This window comes from Taudactylus pleione, unplaced genomic scaffold (genome assembly GCF_031769625.1).
Source record: "Taudactylus pleione unplaced genomic scaffold, aTauple2 ptg000864l, whole genome shotgun sequence".
Taxonomy (NCBI): Eukaryota; Metazoa; Chordata; class Amphibia; order Anura; family Myobatrachidae; genus Taudactylus; species Taudactylus pleione.
The window spans coordinates 1,093,731-1,110,592 of record NW_028285266.1 but is presented as its reverse complement, the minus strand read 5'-3'; the positions used below and the strand labels follow the sequence as shown (position 1 = coordinate 1,110,592).

At 42.0% G+C, this 16,862-nt stretch overlaps 1 pseudogene; it reads left to right on the top strand.

Annotated features, from left to right (window-relative positions):
- The first annotated feature begins 16,451 nt into the window (after positions 1 to 16,451).
- LOC148474233 (5S ribosomal RNA) lies at positions 16,452 to 16,570 on the top strand (annotated as a pseudogene).
- The last annotated feature ends 292 nt before the right edge of the window (positions 16,571 to 16,862 follow it).

Below are 16,862 nucleotides of genomic sequence, written 5' to 3'. Positions count from 1 at the left end.
TTTTTAAAAATCACTCTCGGTTGTTTTGGTAGAACCTATGCCAGTGTTTGATCTTTTGTAAGAATATTCCAGTGTTTACATAGAATGTGTTTGATAAATTTGGATGAGGAGTTATACTCAGTAATGAAGCATAAGTTGAACTTATCTTTGAGGTCGATCCTATTTGTATTGTAATTTAAAAGTTGTTCTCTATCTCCATCTAGAACTGTCTGGAATGCCTCCTTCACTAGAGTCTCATTGTAGTTTGGAGTAAAAATATGACTGTGTGTTTTTAAATATCACAATATGCAACCATTGAAAATTGTCAAAGAATCATACACAATAAAATTTGTCAGATAATTACTGACAGCACCTTTAAATAAATGTATGTACGGTATATATAATTCACAAGAGAATAATGAAGTCCCGAAAAAGACGTAATCACCGTAAGTAGTATTTGTATTAGAGTTTCATACAGCACACATATTTACCGGTACCACTCGGTTATTAAGGGAGGAATGGCAGTGTTCAGTAGGGTTTATGATAATCTATAGTTTTATTTTTTTATCCTGTGTATCTACAAATTTGCTATAAAGTGCTTTTGTACCTACCTGGCATTTGCCAAAGCAGCAGGGGCTCCTACCATCTTGGATGAGGTGGGCTGCCACTGCCTGTACTGCAGCTGTCTGCACTGCAGTGCAGGTCAGAGGAGAGGAGGATCCATACAGAGGAGAGGAGGATCCACACAGAGGAGAGGAGGATCCATACAGAGGAGAGGAGGATCCACACAGAGGAGAGGAGGATCCATACAGAGGAGAGGAGGATCCACACAGAGGAGAGGAGGATCCATACAGAGGAGAGGAGGATCCATACTTGACTACTTTTGAAAAAGCATTTCAGGGAGATTGTGAAAGCAACATCTATGAGTGCGCTTTACAGTGGACGTGTACTGCTACATAAGAGAGGCTTGTCTTAAACTGAAGGAAAAATATGGTGCTTTAACTGTTCAATTAATGTCTATTGTAAGCACCTGCAGCTGACACCAGAGGGATTCCGGCAATCATCCCTCACACAAAATAGACAAAAGAGAGAAGGTGTCTGCGCTGGTGTTATTACACAAACCACAAATCTAATATATGTGAATACAAAAATTATTTATTAAACATGTAATATGAACTGCAGTTCAAAAAATAATAATTAAAATTGACACACATGCATGGCAATATGATAAATAAGCAATTGGCAGGCTTGTAACCAATAAAACAGATAAAATAAACCAATTTGCATTGGTAACTGAATGCGAATAATGTAACCAAATTATCTCAATGTCCAACTTATGCCATTGAGGCAAATCGATATAATAAAAGTTGCTTTACTGACTGAATTGGAATATGTATCCAAAAAGGTCCCAACAACACACTGGTTATAAGTGGAGACAATCTAATTGAATGATCTAACCATCTGTGTGAAAAGATTTGAGCTGGTAAGTATAGAAGCACAATAAGTTCCAATATCACATTTGAAATAGGTTGTCACCATACGTTGGAATGAGCCCCTCAGCCGGAGTGTGAAGAAAAAGGATAGGAGACTTGTCCAGTACCACGGAGCCTCTCTGATCCCAACTGCAAATGTCTTTCCCCGTCGTGGGTTCTCAAGGAATATTTGCACCAGCTGTGTTGTGAAGCTGGGTCAAGCCACTCCAGCGGCTCCTGGTCACACTGGGGTGGAGGTACAGGGGTCCGTGTGTGGAATGCTTCAGGCAGTAAACGAGCTCCAGGAGGAGATGACAGGTGATAGTCTGGCTGCACGCATCTGATCTGTGAGTGCAGAGGCGCAGTCACTTGTGATAGAGGAGGCAGCCGGCCGCTCAGAGCCGTATGTGCAAAAGTCCCGGACTGGGCACAGTAATGCAAGCTGTTTAGCAGGTGTGCAATAGTAACGGCAGTTCACTAGTACCATTTGCCTTTTGATAAAACCCCTGTATAGGGGAGAAACGCGTCAAGAATCCAGTGAACTGCCGTTATTATTGCACACCTGCTAAACAGCTTGCATTACTGTGCCCATTCCGGTACTTTTGCACATACGGCTCTGAGCGGCCTGCTGCCTCCTCTATCACAAGTGGCTGATTAGATTTGTGGTTTGTGTAATAACACCAGTGCAGAGACCTTCTCTCTTTTGTCATAAACTGACTTACATCCAAATGTAAACCAGCCTTAAAGCAGTTAGTAAGATCTATAGTATTTGTTGATGAAATCATTCTCATTATTTTTTTTTTAAATGCATAGGGATCATTGTGCCTTATAACAAATACTGGAAAATTATACTAAAGATCCCATTTGAATGTATATATCTCTGTTTTTTTTATATATAACAGCTTCATAATGGGGGTAAGGTGCAATCAGGGAGATTACTATACTTTTCTCGGAGACAGGGAGATTGCTACTATTTTAGGGAGTCTCCCTGAAAATGTGGGAGAGTTGGCAAGTATGGTTCAGGGATTGCTACTGCAATAGAGCCTGGAGTCTTTGGGGACTTGTATCTGGGCACCGCTTTCCCTAAACCTAGTGTGACCCCCTTTACTCTGTATAAAGGGATCCTAGGTTACCAAATCCCTTAACATTTAGGATATACCCACCCTTAACTGTCCTTTAAGTAGTATACCCTTATATCTGGTCAGTGCCTCCACCCAAGTATTTGTGGTCAGTATGGGCCTACTTGGGAAAACCCAATTGCTAATAGTGATTAAGTAATTTGGTGTATATAACACAATGTATAACTTATATCAACATTTCTGCTCACATCGTGATATTCTTGGACTCATGTGGTCTCCAATGACTCCCACCATTCCTCCATGTAACTAGACACTATGAAGTATAGTTTAGATTGAAGTATAGTTTAGATTTAACTCACTTTATATAAGCAAAATGACTCATACATATAAGACCAAGAATGTATCTCTTTGCATTACATAACTTATTACAGTTTGATACATACACATGCATATACTTAACAATGAGGTAATCTTATGCAGAAATGACACCAAAGTACATGAAATCTTCTAGGAGGTAATTTCCAAAAGTCTTGTGGCTACTTAACTGGGTAAGTATCTAAAGTTCCCGTAGATTTGAGTCAATCTTATGATGTGCACACACAGTCAGATTTCCCTGGTCGATTTGAACGATAACAATATCGATATTTCATTATTGTTCAAATCGACCAGTTTCTGGGCCCTTCAAACGACCAAACGATGGTTGATGCGTGGGCACGGATGGTCGATATCGATATGACCATCGCCCGTGCATGCAGGCCAACCTGGTCGATATCGACCAGGTTAGCCTGTTTACTATAGGGACCCTCGATCGTTGATCGTTATAGTAGTTGAGGGGTTGGTGCATGTGTTGGATGTTCGATAGCGATCATTCAGCACATGTAGGATGATCAGACAATGATATCTGATCATTGCTTGATCTGACTGTGTGTATGCACCATCATAGTCTGTAGAACCAAACTGTTCATATCCCTTATATTGGCTAAGGATCCAGGTTTACTATTCAGTTCCTAAATAAAAGTGTAGACTAGTTGTAGAAATGTCTGTATATGGTGGAACAACAGGAGTCAGAGCTGCTATAATCCTAAGGAGCCTCCTACAGCTCTGACTTTAGCTGTCATATAGATACTTTGCAGCAATAGTCCCTATACAACCGATCTGATTAGGAAAGGTTACACAATGTTTTAGTTGTTTGTCCTTTTCTTTTTTACTGTGCTGAATGACTGTAATAAGAATATGTGCTGTAGTAATATCTAGATTTATTAATGAAAAAGATTAATGATCCCTTTACATGTGACTTGGATACTTTCCATTAATAGCCCAATTCCACCAAATCTGCTATACTATAGTCATATAGGTATAATCTGGGCTTTCATTCTCACTTATAGGGGTCTATTTACTAAGCAGTGTTAGGAGACAGAGTGAAAAGTGATAAGAAAGTAATAAGGTGCCAGCCAATCAGCTCCCAACTGTCATCTCACAGGCTGTGTTTGAAAAATGACAGTTGGGAGCTGATTGGCTAGTACCTTATCACTTTCTTATCACTTTTCACTCTGTCTCCTAACACTGCTTAGTAAATAGACCCCTTAGTGCAAACTTGCCGACATTCAGCTCCCTCCTTCCGGGAGGGAGCTCAATGCCTGCACACAGCGTGGCGTGGCCGGGCAATGGGTCCGTTTTGGGGGCGTGACCAAGGGGCGCATCACACCCCATATTCGGGAGGCACCCAACCAAATTGGGAGGGTAGGAAAGCCTGCTTTAGTGTTAATTATCTTTATCTCTGTCCATAGGACTTCCGCTGCCACCTCGGATGGCTGCATCTGGTTTCACTGCTGACAGGTGAGCTGGAAACTCTGCTGATAGGCACTGCTGCTCACCAGCTTCACAGCTCCTGCTGTGACAGGCTCCCTCTCTGGCTCCACCCCCTGTCCCCGACAGCCTGCCATAGATCAGCTGCCATTTAGGACACAGGGGGTGAGCACTCGAGAGAAGGAATCAGCAGACCACCTCTCAGTCTGCCGGCAGCTTCTTTTATATCTCTCTCAGTCCCTGCCCTTCTTTTCCTGACAGGAACCCAATCACTCCCAGCTATATTACGCCGCTCCTTCTTCTATAGTACATGGACATCCCACACACTGATTCACATCCTCACCCCAAAAAGTACCACATCAACCCATATGTAAATACGGTACATGAATCACATATACCTATTGTACATGTATTAAATCATATACATATTTTACATATTTTTTCGTTTACATATTGTAGCAACACATACAAGTTTACTAATATATACAACATATTTTTACCAACTTTAACTAGTTAAATCCCCTCAAGTGTAAATATATGAAATATACACCCATATATGCATTTTTATTAATGTAGTATATTTGTCTAACCCTTAACCTGGGTTACACTAGCATATTGGCAATAGTGCACCGGGTGCTGGAGCAGAGCCATATTAAGGGAGAGCCACACTACCCAACACTGCCAGTTGGACTGCTGGGGGATGATCCGCTAGCCGCTGTGTGTGCCGATCACTGAGACTCACAGAGTATAGTGAAAGCCTGCACAGAATTAGGAACCCATTTATTACATATCGTGTTTTTCACCCGATAATTACAGTTTCTTATCACTGCTGTTAACGGCAATAAGTTGATCCCTGTTCTATTTGGTTCATATTATTTTTCTGCCTGGGAAGATCAGTGTCATTTATTTACAAAGAGAAATCCTCATACTCACGTGTTATGAATATTTGAGTAATGATGATGAAATTGTAGACATCACTGTTTAGTTAGTAAGTTAGTTAGTCAGTGATCTATTGCATGCTGCATGCTCGCATTGAAAGCTCAACATTCGAATACTTCTGAATATGATGCTGCAAAATGGTCTCTGTTTAAAAAAAGGAATAGTATGATGGGTTATTTGTAGAGATGTGAGTTCAGTTCCCAGAGAACCGACAACTGACTGTAAGGGTTCCGAGTCAAACCAAGTCCGAGTTCGGTATCACTTTGGGGTACCGAGCCGACCTGAGTCCCGGTTCAGATATCTTCCCGCGGTTCGGAACTCAGATTTTAAAACCAAACTCAGGTTTTGGATTGCATGTAAACATGTCCAAACATGTCCAAATTAAATGATTTTAGCTGTTTTTTTCTTAAATAGATATCTAAGACCAAAACCAAAAATAAAACACATGAGGGTAGTTTTGTAAAGCCAAAACATGAAGATGAATCCGGATCCAAAACCAAAACATGTAGGCTGGCGCATATCTCTAGTTCATACATACCGACTTTTAGGCTGCCCCTTCCGAGAACTAGGTCTACTCTCTCCTCACAGCAGGTCGGTTGTGTGGGGAGCATGGCGGCTCAATAGAGTCATCATGGCCCCGTCCCTTGCTGTATAGAGACTATATTACTGGCTCTATTAAGTGGGGGGGCGATTTAGTGTGAATTGTGTCATCGCTCCCCCTGGTCTGCCCACTTTTGCTTAGTAAGTGGGCGGCCATGGGGGGTGCGGGCGGCAATAGGGGGTGCAGGCCGGCGGCGGCCGTTTCTGGGAGACTTGCCTAGTCTTCTGGGTGGCCAGAAGCATCACACGATTTTCGGGAGGCTCCTGGCAATTTCGGGAGTGTTGGAAAGTATGTTCTAGACATGTGTTAAGTACTGTATGGTTATTAGGTTTGTTGCATGAGTATGTACTGGACGTATCATAAAATAATCCAAAAATTTAAGCTGATCATTACTGAAAGCCATAGAATTCTTGATCACACTGTGTTGTATAATTGTGATAACTCTTATTTGAAAAATGGGGAATCTATGAAGTAAGATGTCAATTGTCATCCTCCTATTGCCAAGTCTTTGTTTTGGAGCTTCCAGTTTGTTAGTCTTCTCTGGTGTCCTCTGATTGTAGACTGACATTATATCCTCTGTGGATATCTGTATAAAGCTGGGTACACACACATTATACAATTTTTCCAAACAATCCTAATGAGTAGACTTATTCAGACCGACCAAAACGACCCTGAAAACGGTCAAAATACAGTGTACACAATACTCAATAATCGATTAGTTCAAAACGATCCTTTTGATTATAAATTGTCTTGCCGATATAGTGTCTCCATACAAACTGTCAGATAGTTGTGCTTTTAGGGTGGAACATACTAATAATAAAAATGGGCTGTACGAAAATAGACAATACAGGAAGAGGAAGCACAAATTTGCCATTATGGTATTGCTATTGTATTGTGTAGAACAGAGGTTCCCAAACTTTTTTAAATCACGGCGCCCTAGAGTATCAGAATTGTTTGCCAAACGTTTGTTATTGAGAAATTCAGAAAAAATGTAGTAAAGTAGAAAAAGTGAAATAAATTGTGCTGTCATCCTTAGGTTCAGTTATGTGGTGGTGGACAGGTTTGAACTTCTGTTTGTCCACATATTTACATTACATTGACCACACATAATTCAATTTGGTGCTGGACCACCAACCTAAGGCACCCCTGCAAGGGTCCTGAGGCACCCCAGGGTGCCACGGCGCACAGTTTGGGAACCACTGGTGTAGAAGCTTGTTATATACTCTGTTGCTGCACTCTACTACTGATACTGTTGATTCTACCCTGGTATAATATCTGTGAGAATGGTTAGTGAACAAGCTGTTGCTGCCTGTGTGGGAAAAAGGGAAGCAAAAAATAGATATAACAATTAAACCATTTTCCTTGAAAACAAGATACTGGTTTCTCAATGTTTTCCATTACAACATTTTGTAGTCCTGAAGAGATGTGGGATGCTACAGGTGCCCGATGGAGCAAATTACAGCACCTACCTAGGCCAAGGTGTCTGCATTGGTAGTAGCCACACCACAATAGGCCATCCTAAAGGGGAGAAGTAAAGTGAAGGGGGTGCTACAGGTGCCTGGTGAAGCAAATAACAGCAATTCTTGTGCACAGGTGTAAAGAAAGGGGATGCTACTGGTGCCTGGTGACGCAAATGACAGAAATTCTTGGGCACAGGTGTAGAGAAGGGGGTGCTACTGGTGCCTGGTGAAGCAAATGACAGCAATTCTTGGGCACAGGTGTAAAGAAGGGGGAAGCTACTGGTGCCTGGTGAAGCAAATGAGAACAATACTTGGGCACAGGTGTCTACACTCACATGGGGGGTATAGTAGACATACTGTAACAAGCCATCCTAAAGGAGAGAAGTAAAGCAAAGGGGATGCTACAGGTGCATGGAGAAGCAGATGACAGCAATACCTGTCCACAGGTGAGTGCACTCACTTGGGGTGATGTAGATGGCACATTATTACTCCTGCCACAAGCAAGGGTAACATCAGGGGTTGATCAGATGCTGCACTTCATCTGCAGTGGAGCTACACATGCCAGCATGCACTGCATATCTCCATATTCAAATCCAGGACGATTTCGCCTAAGCAGAAAGTCAATGCATTGTAATAGGCGGAAAAGTATCTCTTATGAACAGCAGATGAAAAAAAGTGCAAAATCTTTATTTTGAGGTGCAAACATGGGAAAAAAACTCAGAACCCTTGGGACAGCCCCCCAAAGGACAAATCAGCCAAAATAAAAATTTACCACCCAAAAAGATATGTAATTTTTGGGGCGAAAAAGTAAAAAATGGGGGTAAAAACATAAAAACTAGCGAAATAGACTTCTTGAGGGGCTGCAAGAATGGCTCAGGTGTTTTTGGGATTGCAGGTGCATGTACTGTAGCAGGTAGAATTTTCACATTTTTAAAAAGTTCACATTAGAGACATTAAAATATGCTTGCACCCATTTTCAAGTACCCCAAATTTGACTGGACTACTTATTTTCACCAAGAAATACTGCTTTATGCCATTCTTCAACACTTTTACAAAGACGCTAATAGCAAGCTATTTACACAACTTAAGGACCCCAGATAGTTATATTAGGGCTATTAGTACACATCTATATTAATTTCTTATGTTAGTGCTTCTTTTCTTGGGGTACAGACTGATTTCACCTATTCTTTAATTTCTAGCTGCCTGTTCCGCATTCCCCGCTTTCCGTTTTTGCCTGTTTTTTAGGTGAAAAGCGGGGACGCGCACGGAAAGATTTCGCCTCTCAAACTGGCAAAACTTTGCCGACTTTTCACCTGTAATTGTATACGGGCCATAGTGTGTGCAGCACAAGCTTTGTTGGAAGCCGATCCGACTGGTTTTCCACAGACCATAGAGCCCTGGTGCTGCATACACACTACACAATTCTCGATCCCAGCTGGCAGATATAGACATTTTGGGCTGAGAATAACAGTGAATAACCAGCCTAAGTGCAATATTTATCTCCAGAGAACACAAAACAGTTTGCAGTAAATTAGAGCAGGTAGTGAAACCAGGAAAGATCAGTTACAAGTGGTTATATCATACTTGCCTATTTCCCCTGAAGTTGCGGGAGGCTCCTGTTTTTTAGGTAGCCCCCCACACTTTGGAAAGAGTAGGCAGATCTCCTGCATCCCGCCAACATCCTAGTGAAGTGGACAGGGAGGGGAGATTTTGTGGGTCCATAGGAAGGAGGGGCTAAAATAACGCAATCGGTTAGGCACTATTGCAGAAATTACTTGTTCTTGGCTACCAGGCTGGCAAACACACCAGAATGCTGTGACAGCCTTGGCAGACATGTGTAAGCAGACACATGCAGTTATACAGGCTACAACATGTCCAAGCATATGATCACTACCAGGACTTGCTGCGACTTGTAGTTGGTGGCCTGAGGGTTGGATGATATTATTTTTATTGACTCTCATCATTGTAGCCATTTACCAATGGAAAATGATGGTTATTGTGGTTTTGAACAGCGGGGGGCAAGGGCACAAATCCCACAATTGTGGTGACACGCCCTCTGCTCATCTGACATGGTTAACCACCCCAGGACTCTCCTGGTGGGGGTTTTAAACAAGTCGGCAAGTGTTTAATTATTACCCTGGCAACCACTCCCTAAGTGGACGCTGCAGTGTCTGACTCAGAACTAGGCCCTTAGAAGTACAGAGTTGTATTTGAGACTGCTTGGCTCCTGACCAGCAACGAGTAGACCAGTGGTTCTCAACCTCAACCTTCAAGTTTTCCAATAGATCAAGTTCTGAGTATTTCTGTTTATGGAAGCAGGTGGGCTAATTACTGATAACAGAAGGAAATCCTGCACTAAGAATATTGTATCAGTAGCAATTTACATCAAAGGAAATATACAAATATTGCTTACACGTAGAATAAAGAATGAATACTTTGGTATAATTTGTAGGTGCTACCCACTGATTCAAGTACAAATACACTAAACTAAAACAAGAAAAGGAATCAGTTAACAGTAGGGTGCACTACAGTATATCCCTTAGTATTACTCTAAATCTTAAAGTATGTTTTTATTAGGTACAGTATGCCCTAAGTGGTGCACACTTTTTTAGGTTCACGTGGCAAGAACTCATTGCAATGGCCCATAGAGAGGTCCTGTTATAAATCATAGTTTCCTCAAGGCGTGACAACACCAAAAATCTCATAGAGTTCACTACTGCAGAAACCTCGAAGACGAACTGGAACGGTTTCCCTGCCACCACCAGTTCACATAAACCACCATCTGTAAAGAGTTGGTACATGTCAAGGAAGTACTCAGTGGAGCTGGTGTAGTTGTCACCCTTGCTGTCCTGGGACATGATAGAGAACTCCTCCCAGTTGTTTTGGTTCTCTTCCTACCTATCTGATTGCTCTTTTACTGTTTGTTTTTCTGATTCTGCTTCCTCTTCGCTACCTCTATCACTTGGAGTACCACAAGGCTCTGTCTTAGGTCCTCTGCTATTATCAATCTATACCACCTCTCTTGGCAAACTAAGCTGTCCTTTTGGATTTCAGTACCATCTGTATGTGGATGATACTCAAATCTACCTATTGGTCAGTGTTACTGAATGTCTTTCTGCCATTTCATCTCGGATGTCATCCCGCAACCGGAAGCTTAATATTTCTAAAACAGAATTATTATTTTTCCACCAGCCAATATCAGTTACCAAACTGATCTCTCTATCACTGTTGATAACTCGACAATCCATCCTGCCCCACAAGCTCACTACCTTGGTGTTATACTTGACTCTGAACTGGCCTTTGTTTCCCACCTTCCATCTGCTCCAAAATCATGTTACACACATCTAAAAACATATCTAAAATTCAACCATATCTCACACAAGACACTGCAAAAACTTTAATCCATGCACTCATTATTTCCTTCATTGACTTTTGCAATAGTCTTACTGGTCTTCCCAAAAATAGGCTATCGCCATTACAATCCATTATGAATGCAGCTGCAAGGCTTATCTTCCTTGTCAAACATTCATTGTCTGCAGCCCCGCTCTGTCAATCCCTCCATTGGTTGTCGGTTTTCTATCATATTCAATATAAAATACTTTTACTAACACATAAGGCTATTAACCAAACCATGCCAACATACATCTCTTCACTAATCTCAAAATATCTCCCAACCAGACCTCTTTGCTCAGCACAAGATCTGCATCTCTCATCCCCACGCATTACTTGGTCCCATTAACGGTTGCAGGACTTTATTCAGGCTGCAACCACTCTATGGAATGCCTTACCATGCACAATAAGACTCTCCTCAAGTCTCCAATCCTTCAAGCTTTCCCTGAAAACTCACCTCTTCAGGCAAGCTTATCAGATTCCAGAACCGCCCACATAACCTTCATAGCTTCCATATCTAATTATATCCCCTTTCACAGTCCACACATAACCTCACACATTCTATTTCTTTCACATACTCCTGATATTTCACTGACATTTCTGTGTGACTGGATCATGCAGCCTGCCAAGCAACTCTGCATTCTGGCTGGACCAAGATGCAATGTATAGCACCTATCCTTGTGTGTCAATTCCTATTTCACTTTAAATTGTAAGCTTGCAAGCAGGGCCTTCCTACCTATATATCTGTCTGTTATTACCATGTTTTGTTCTATTTATGTCTCCAATTGTAAAGCGTAACAGAATATGCTGCACTATATAAGAAACTGTTAATAAATAAATAATAAATGCATCACAATTAGTTCACGCACCTCCCTAGCTATTATATGAGTATCATACTGTACATGAGATAGGAGAGGGACCAGAAAAGGCAGGCTCTATCTCCTGTGATGGGGATAATAGTGTGAGGCACCATCTCCCCTTTAACATACAAAAGCTAAATTGCCATGTTCGATAAAATAAATATTCCTAATACAAAGCAAGTGAAGTATCTGAAAATTGTGAAAGTGTTAAGTCCTTAGCAGTGGTGACTCCAGAGGTGGGGCTGCAGTACGGTACAATATTCAAATAGTGGAGCCACATCAACTGTCACCTAGGGGCTGGCTGGCAACTTTTAGCCTGGGAGGCAAATGCGGCAGGCAGCCCTGGCAGAGGAGTAGCGTGTAGCCAGGGTGCCCGAAGAACTTGCATGCTACGGCGTCCCCCCCCCACCTCAAGTGTTCCAGGGAGGAGGCGGGTCCATATGGGATTAATCTAAAGTAAAAATAAAGATTAGGGGCAGCCCCGTCATGGTGCCCATATGCAGTGCCCACCTGTGCCCCAGGAGAGGACCCCCTTATGCAGGCCTGCAGTAGTGCCCCCAGTAGTGATCCCCCCTGTACAGTGCCTCTTGTGCCCCCAGTAGTAAGCCCCTTATATAGTGCCCCCAGTAGTGGTACCCCCTATGCAGTGCCCCTTATATAGTGCCCCCAGTAGCAGTCCACCCCCCATGCAGTGCCCTCAATAGCGGTAACCCTTATGCAGTGCACCTTAAATAGTGGCCCCAGTTGTAGGCTCCCCCCTATGCAGTACCCCCAGTATTGCCCTTTTATAGAGCCCACAGCAGTGGTCCCTCGATGCAGTGCCCCCAGTGGTAGTCCCCTCCCCCCTATGTAGTGCCCCTAGTAGTAGTCCCCTCCACCCTATGCAGTGCCCCTAGTAGTTGTCCCCTCCCCTTGTAGTGCCCCTAGCAGTAGTAGTCCCCCCTTTGTAGTGCCCCTAGTAGTAGTAGTGCCCCCAGTAGTAGTCCCCCCTTGTAGTGCCCCCAGTAGTAGTCCCCCCAGTTGTAGTCCCCCCCTTGAAGTGCCCCCAGTAATAATCCCCAGTAGTGGTCTCCACCTTGCAGTGCTGCCAGTAGTGGTCCCTTCTTGTAGTGCCTCCCCCTTTTAGTGCCCCTAGTAGTGATCATCCCCTTGTAGTGCCCCCTGTAGTGGTCTCCCTCTTGTAGTGCCAACAGTAGTAGTCACTCCCTCTTGTAGTTCCCCCAGTAGTGGTTCCCCCTTTGTAGTGCCCCCAGTAGTAGTCCCCCCCTTGTAGTGCCCCCAGTAGTAGTAGTCCCCCCCTTGTAGTGCCCCCAATAGTAGTAGTCACCCCCTTGCAGTGCCCCCAGCAGTGGTTCCCCCTCTGTAGTGCCCCAGTAGTAGTAGTCCCCCCTTGTAGTGCCCCCAGTAGTAGTAGTCCCCCCCTTGCAGTGCCTCCAGTAGTGGTTTCCCCCTTGTAGTGCCCCAAGTAGTAGTAGTCCCACCCTTGTAGTGCCCCCAGTAGTGGTCTCCCCTTTGTAGTGCCCGCTCCTCCCCAGTAGACACACGTAATTTAAAAAAAAAAACAACACTTACCTGAATCCCCGCTCCCGCCATCGTCATCCGCTCCTCTGTTTGTCCTTCCCAGGCTGGGCCGCTCTGCATTATGGGAAAGTCATCATGACATCATGACGCCTCTCCCATTGCCCAATGCGGAGCCAGAAGATGGAGCGGCTCCTGCAGTGGGCGCAGCAGCAGCTAATGAGAGTCTGACAGACTCTCATTGGCTGCTGATCAAAACAAGCACACAGCTGCCGGTGCCGGCGGCTGTACCGGCAGCTGTGTGTTTGTTACTTGTGTAGTGCTGACCGAACTGCATCCGGTCAGCGCTGCACATGCGGTGCAGTCTGTGTCACAGTGACACAGACTGCCCATGGCCCGCATGATGCTGCGGCCCTGGGGGCACATGGCACCCTGCCCCCCGGCCCAGCCTGCCACTGCTGTCACCCCAACTGCTGCCAAACATCACTGGCAGTTGGTGTGGCTCCCCTATTTGAATATTGGACTGCAGTGCAGCCACACCTCTGAAGCTGCCACTAGACCCAGACAATGAGCTTACAGTCCCACAGCACATGAGACATGTTGCTTTGTCACCCAATCATTTCAGACGAGAGGAAACATTTTACCACTTTTTACCCCTTAAGGGGTCAAAGTTTGAAAAATCCCTGCTTAGTGGGTGCTTACATCTTGGAAGGAATATACTCTCTGCATTTCATGTTTCTTGGTCAAGTGGTTTGGGGAGGGCATGGATGAGTCAGTCAGGCAGGACATTGGAAAGGGGGAGGAAACATTTTAGCCCTTTTCACCCCCTTATGAGTCTTATTTAGAAAAATCCCTGCTTAGTGGGTGCCTATGACAAGGCATATTCTCCACAAATTATATGTTTCTAAGTACAGGGGTTTGGGCTAGGCGTTATTGAGTCAGTGAATCATGACATTTGTTATATATATGTGATATGTGTGCAGCCTGATGAAGGGTAATAAAGCCTGAAACGTTGCTTTACAAAGCTGTGAAGAGTCATTTGTAACAAAACCACTGCCTTTTGGAATCATCAACAACTATGAAATGAAATAATCCAAGTCTGGCCTGAAGGGGAAGTCCAAATACTACCCGATTGAATCTACAGGAAGCCACATTAACATATTTTACGAAATGGTGAAGAAAGAACTATGTGAAGAGGAATTTGAGCCAACAAAGAAGCAGAATCTTAAGAATAGAGAAAAAAAGGCACTAAAAGAACTGAAAAAGAATACTAATGTGATTTTAAAACCAGCTGACAAAGGGGGGGTATTAGTACTCATGGACCGGTCATATTACTTGAAAGAGGCCGACCGACTTTTAGGGGATAAAGAATCTTATACTTTGCTTGAAAACGATCCCCTGGAAGGATACATTGATGAGCTGAGCACCCTTCTAGTATATGGACTACATAATGATATTTTAGACAATAATGAGTTCCAATACCTAATGCAAACTAGTCCCATAACCCCCATTTCTTACTTTCTACCCAAGATACACAAATCAGTGGTAGAACCACCGGAAAGACCAATAATTGCTGGTATCGAGTCAATCACTTCACACATTTCCGAATATGTCGATATATTTTTCTAAAAAAAATATACAAAAACTCAAATCATATCTAAAAGATACAACACATGTACTACAAGCATTGGAGAATCTAGAGTGGAAGGATACCTATTCCTGGGTCACTATAGATGTTCAATCACTATATACATGTATCGAACACCATAAAGGGATTAATGCTTGCAGACACTTCCTCAATCAAGATTCCTCACTAAACATCACACACACAGAATTTTTGTGTGATTTAATGGCCTTCATACTAGAACACAACTATTTTACATTTTTAGACAACTTTTATAGACAAGTATGCAGTGGCAATGGGGACCACCTTTGCACCCAACTTTGCAAATCTGTTTATGGGATGTTGGGAAGAAGAATATGTATATAATAATAATAACCCTTTTAAAACAAACATCATTTTTTACAAAAGATATATTGATAATATTTTAATGGTATGGGAGGGTTCACAGGATGTTTTAAAATCTTTTTAATCTCACATATCAAATAATAAATTTAAAATTCACTTCAAACATCAACAAGATTTCCATAGAAATTTTAGACTTGGTACTGACAGGGGAAGATGAGAAAATCCTTACAAACAACTTAATCAAAAAAGTTGATACCAACAATTACATACATAATAAAAGTAACCATTTGAAGAGCTGGAGGGATAACATTCTGTACTCACAGTTCCACAGGATTAAACATAATTGGAAGCAATCAACATATGTGTGACCAACAGTTTAAAATTTAAAAAGAGAGATTTCGGAATAAAGAGTATCCAGAAGAAATCATCGGTAAAGTTATTCAAAAAACTGAAAAGTTGGTGAGTTCTGAATTATTAACATACAAACAGAAAGAAAACAAAGATCAACTTATAACCCCTTTTATTACCACATACAGTGGACAAGAGAAAATTTGTATGATTCTGAAGAACGTACTTCCACCAAGGTCACCAATGGTGTTCAGAAAAGTGAAAAGCCTTAAAGACTCTCTAGCTCCCATCTTATTGAGAACCAACACATTAGAACCTAGCAGAACTCTACATAAGTGCATTGGATGCTACAAATGTGGGAGGTGTAACATCTGCAAATTTCTTAACCCTCAGAGGAAGACTTTAAGAAACCACAACAATTCAAAGGAATACAAAATTAAAGAATTAATGAACTGTAATTCCACATCAGTGATCTATCTGCTAGAATGTTTATGTGGTATCAAGTATGTGGGGTAAACAAAGACGCCTCTCAAAATAAGAATGCAAGAACATGTGAGAAACATCAAGAATAGAGTAGAAAACCACATGGTCTGAAGACATTTCACCACACATCATGGATCTAACCCAAAAGAATTATCTTTCAAAGCAATAGAACATGTTACTATGGGAGAAAGAGGAGGGAATATGAGCAAAAAACTCTCACAACCGGAAATGTTCTGGATCTTTGAACTAAATACTATATTTCCCATGGGGTTCAATGACAACTACGAAATAGCCCCATTTATATAAAAAAATATCAGATTTATAACATGGGAAAAATGTTAATTCTATTTACATCAAAAATATCAATAGCCATTGACAATACTGTATCTCTCCACCAAAAAAATACATGGATTAGAATCTTAATTTCAACACCTATAGACAGTTGGTTAATAACTAAATGAAATTTCGCTATTTTTAAGATGCATACTTTACCTGATGTAAGTGATCTCAAGGCAATGTCCATAAACAGATGCATGAGAGATAACATCCCTACAACCATACCAACATGTCAATGCCCAATCTCGTCCGATCTTGGAAGCGAAGCATGGTTGGGCCTGGTCAGTACTTGGCTGGGAGACCACTTAGGAAAACCAGGTGTTGTAGTATACAATGTCACTCCATATTAAAGGCATTTGCAATGTGATATGGATCTGAGTCTTGTCTTACACTAAAATTGTGGGATTTATGAATATATATTGATATATATATATATATATATATATATATATATATATACATACACCTAAGTCATCTAAGCACTAAGCATAGATATATGTATGTGGTAAATCTGACTATTTTTGAAATAGATGTTCTTCTTTTGATTATGGACCCCACCAACTATATCATTGTGATTGAACTAAATGAATTATTTAAACTTGATTAATTAAGATCAATATTA